We start from the raw sequence: 5,349 nt of genomic DNA on the forward strand, positions 1-5,349 counted from the left end.
CTTGCTTTGTCCTCACATGCCCTTTCCTCTGTGCCTGTGTGGAGAAAGAGAGAGAGATCTCTGGGCTCTTCCTCTTCTTAGATGCACATCATTCCTACCAGATTAGGGCCCCACTTGTATGACCTCATTAACCTTGATTACCTTGTTGAAAGCCCTATCTCCTAATGCAGTCACTTTGGGGGTTAGGCTTTTGCCATGTGAATTTTGAAGAAGACAATTCAGTCCCTAACACCAAGCAACAGGGACAATCCTAAGATTCTTTATCTGTCAAATCCAGTGACATTTGTCTGGTGGTGGGGCTAAGAGAAGTGTTAGTTAGCAAGGCTGCAGTTATTGCTAGTTCTGTGAGTAGGAAAGTACACCTGAGCTGGAAAGCACAGCCATATGGGAAGGAGTGTAGGTCAAACAGGTGATAAATTGAAAGGGGGATGATGGTAGCAGCAAGAGCAGTGCTCATAAGTGGGTCATGATTCTAGGGAGGACTGTAGTTGTGCTATTTTGGAGAAAGAGCATTTGAGCAAAGGAATAACATTCTTAGATATCTTTTTCAGATCTGGTGCTGTCTGATGCTAGGAGAAAACTATGGACCTTCTCATCCAAGAAAGGAAAATTGAATTCCTGATGATTTCAGAACTCTGCCTAAAATCTTCTTAGGGGGCAAAACCAGCCCTGCCTCATAAATTTTGTCCAGTCCTCTACTTGGCCCTTGTGCATATGCCTGGAAAGGCTGATTTTGAGGCTAGAGTTAAAAAATAGGCACAGAGATGGCTCAATCCTACAGTCTTGTAATTAAGGGATTTAGGTTTGAGACCCTAGTGTCTGAGTGAACCCCAGCTATTGAGTTCAATCAGTCCTTTATGAGAAGAATGACTTGCCCAAGTTCATAGACCAGAAAAAAGGAGGTTGTGTAGATTTAAGTCCAGACATGACTGTTCAGGATAACACTAACTCCTCTCAAACTGGATACAGGGTGTGAGAGGAAGATTGGCAGTCAAAGAAAACTCTATGATTTTTGCACCGAGCATGTGAAAAGAGGGATTTTCCATCAACTAAGACTACAGCAAGTACAGGAGGTTGTAGGGGTAAGAACAAAGAACAGTTCAGGGCCCAGAAGCCTAGCCTGAAAGAGTTTTCCATCCACGCTGTCTCCATTTCTGCATCCCCTTGAGTCCTTTTTGAGATCGGATGCAGAGGTGTTGGCGCTTGGCCCCTTCTGCCTCTGGGCACCTCCCTTCCCACCTCATCTTGACAACCTCATCCTGACAACCTCATCCACTGCCCAGGCTCTGGGGACTATCTCCCAACACATTGCCACCTTGCAAAGGTACGTCTCAAGATCAGTTCTGCATTGTAGCCAAGGAGAGGCCACCATTCACTGACTTGTGACGAGTTGGCAGCCTCAGGAGCACGCCACTGCTCCTCAGAGCACTAGGACTTTCATGTTGGACTCTTCATTTGAAGAAGGCAGAGAAGAAAACAGGCTGTGGGGAAGGAAGATCTACCACATTCCAGTCCATATCATACATTTCAACACATTTAAAAGAATAGAAGTCATCCAAAGGATGCTCTCAGACCACAGTGGAACTCAAGGAGAAATCAGTAACAGAAATATAGCTGGAAAACCCAAATTTGTAGATTAAACAACACACTTCTAAAGAACACATGGATCAAAGAAAAGTCTCAAGAGAAACTGCATATTTGGGCTAAATGAAAATGAAAATACAACTCACAAAAATGTGTGGATACAGCAAGAGCAGTCCTAAGAGAGAACTTCATAGCATTGAATGCATATATTAGCAAAGAAAAAAGATCTAAACCAATAATCTAAGCTTACACTTTAGGAAACTCGAAAAAGAAGAGCAAATTAAGTCCAAAGGAATCAGAAGAAAAGAAACCATAAAAATCAAGGAAATTGAAAACAGGAAATTAATAGAGAAAATCAACAAAACCAAAAGCTAGTTCTTTCAAACAATCAATAAAATGAATAAACCTCTATTTCGCTAGTCAAGAAATAATGAGAAAAGGTACAAATTGCTAATATCAAAAAGAAAAGAAGGGCCCTCACTAGTGATCTCGTGGACAATAAAAGGATAATAAAGGACTATTATGAACAGTTCCCCACTCACAAATTTGATAACTTAGATGAAATAGACCAAGTCCTTGTAAGAGACAATCTATCAAAACTCACACAGGAGAAATAGATAACTTAAATAGGACCATAAGTATCAAAGAAATTGATGGGACAATTAACAACCTTCCAAAATAAAGCACCAGCCCTAGATGGTTTCACTGGTGAGTTTTACCAAGCATTTAAGGAAGAAATGATGCCAATACTACTCTTTGCAATCTCTTCCAGAAATTAGGAGCCAAGGGAACACGTCTGAACTCTGTTCTATGAGGCAAGCTTTACCCTAATATCCAAAACAGACAGATGACCCAGGACATTGAACCAGTCTGGACTGCTGACCAGTTCCTCACAATCGACCCAGGAAGAATTCTAAAAGCAAGAAGGAAATATGGCTTACAGGAGCTGTGAAAAATTGTAAACCTCCATAGAGGTGGAAGGCTATTTGTTGTTTTTTGCAGAGAGGGGTCTAGCTATTGCCCAGACAGGTTTTGAGCCCCTGCAGTCCTCCCACCCCGGCCTCCCAAAGTGCTAGAATTACAGACATCATCCACCACGCCCGGCCAAAAGACATCTTGAACTGGTGTGTGTGGAAGTAGATGCTCACAGGTAGCAAAGAGAAAGCAGAAGATAGAGAAAAGGGTTTTTGGTTTGGCTCTTGCCACTTGCATTTCTTATCCCTTCAAGAAAGAAATTTATCAGTGGCACTTAATCCGCCAATGTGCTGCAGCTGCCATGCGACACCTGGAACCCACATAAGCTTTGCTGAGGAAAAGAGTTTGTTGAGGAAGACAGGTGGGGACAAACCAGATGATCCCTGGGCTTTCCTTTTCCAGAGTGTCCACCCCCAAACCTCCAGAGCTAGTGACTGCCATGGCCTCCTCCCCATGCTGCTTAGCCATAAGCATGGAAAGTAATCTCCTGGAGGGAAGATTTTCCTGCTGGAGAATAAAAAAACAAGAGTAATAGAGATGATTTGGGGGGACATGCTGCTCTCCACCTTGGGTGGGGGCTGATCCTTAATTTTACCAAGACCACTGGGGCCTTCCTCCCTCGACAGGAAGGTCCAAAGGCCCTCTGCCGGAAGCTCCCCTCACTTCTAGGCAGATTCCTCCCCCTTTCCTGAGGCCCCTGACGCCTCCCCAGCAAGGCGTGTTAGGCACACCCCGCAGCCTCTCCCCTTTCGGGAATTTCATTTCTTGATCCCCACTCCATAGTGAGACTTGGTCCAGTGGTCTGTCCAAAATCCAGGAAGCGAATGGGTGACCAGATGACTCTTTGGATCCAGGGATCCATCAGAAGGGAGAATAAAAGCAACACTGGTTTGGGGATGAAATATGCAAGACCGCAAAAACCAACCAGACACGCTGCTTCAGGGAGAGACTTTCTCTACAAAACCCCTGCTTAGAGAAATTCTTTAATGTAGAGAAATTCTTTAATCCCTTGCGGATATAACCAGAAGGGTATACAGTGGTTCCCTTTTCCTTCTCTTATCGGGCCCGGTGTTCCTAAAGCTCAGAACCTGAAAAGGACCTGACTTAGCTGCGGAATAGGCACTGTAATGAGTGTCAAAGCACTGGGCGGGGTAGAGGAACAGCTGCGTTGGCCGGGATGGAACCCGGGAGACTCTCCCGCGTGGGAGGCGAGAATTCTACCACTGAACCACCAATGCCGCCCCGCCCAGAGTCAACCCACGTATCAACGCAGAGACTTGTAAGAAGGACTTAGAAAAAGCAGCTTCACGATTTCCGCTGTGTTCTCTTTAGAAAACGTGACTCACAACGACAAAAAGGCTCCCAGACCAAAGGCTCGCATAGGAGATTTATGTCAAGGCAACACTGCAAAGTTCCGGCTTTAGACAGAAAGATCTTACTTGAAATAGCCTAGTTCGGAAGCAGACCCTGTACCTACCGCATAACAAACCTCTGTAGGAAAACAGCAGAAAGTCACCCAGTTTCTTCTCTCTGGTCGTGTATCTGGCCTGAGACGCTGGAAAGTTCATTTCCTCACTTGCTGATATATTCTCTTTGCCTTCGCCTCGCTTCATACCGCCCAACCCTGAGACGAACACCACTTCTTTTCCCAAACTGGCCTTCAGAACCCACTGAGGACGGGGTGGGAAGCCGGCTTGTTGGGGGTGTGCCTGGGTTACTCCAGAAGATCTGGGTGATAACTGGGCTTCTCTTCATCTGTCACCTCTTTCCAGTCCCTGGAAAGGGCCGGGGATCAAATGTTGCTTTTAAATTCTTACGTTTTACAGAGACCTACACAAGAGCGAATAAATGAACATTTCACTCCAAGATTTCTTTCCTTCACCGCAGCCTGGTGGGTCCCTCAAGGCGACCAGTTCAGGGAAAAACAATTCGATTTGATTCGATTCAATTCTGGGTAGATGCTAGGATATTACATTTTACATCTAATGTAAAGTGTTCTTTTGCTGTTTGCCTTTATGGGACATTCCTGTTTTCATTCTTGTTCTTTGTTTACAATAGGCCTGTCACAGATTCGTATTGCTCTTAATATTTAACCGTTCTCTGTCTAATAAACTGTTATTGCCAGAATTTACTTTATATCCAGTCAGAGAGATTTAGATCCATTATAATTAGCGGCCATTAGTGTTATGCTGGGGATTTCGGCAAAACTACTCTCACTTTCGCCACTTCATTGTGTGGTTTCTGGTGTTTTATTTTGTTTTGTTTTGTTTTTGAAATCTCTTCCTGCCTTTTCTCACTGGACTGGTCTGCTTGAATACATTTTCTGTTTTCCTATAGCATTTTTGAAATTTCATGTCCCTTGTTAGTTAATGTATTTTCTTAGAGCTCAGGTGCATAAGTAATCATGTCCCTTAGCTCAGGACACACTCTGGTGGTGGCTCTGAGCATGGCCCTTGCTGTCTAATTATTTTCTCTGTTTATCACACTCCCATTCCCTTCTCCACTTCCAGAAACACACGCTCAGAGAGGTTAGTATGTTATGCTCTTTTATCCCACATTTTGTCTGCAGATTTAAATATGGGGATGTCTTTGAAAAATATACATTGCTCTTGGGGAGGGATGCTAAAACAACTTTAAGTGTGAGTTGGTCCACTCAAAATCCATTCCATCTGCTTTACTCCATTCTCTCTACTATCTTCTCAACTTTTCTGTGAATCTAAATCTATTCCAATATAAAAAGCTTTTGTAAAAAGTCAAAAAATATTCACATCAATTAAAAATGGACAAAAC

Source organism: Propithecus coquereli, unplaced genomic scaffold, assembly GCF_000956105.1.
Source record: "Propithecus coquereli isolate 6110/MARCELLA unplaced genomic scaffold, Pcoq_1.0 Scaffold59, whole genome shotgun sequence".
Taxonomy (NCBI): Eukaryota; Metazoa; Chordata; class Mammalia; order Primates; family Indriidae; genus Propithecus; species Propithecus coquereli.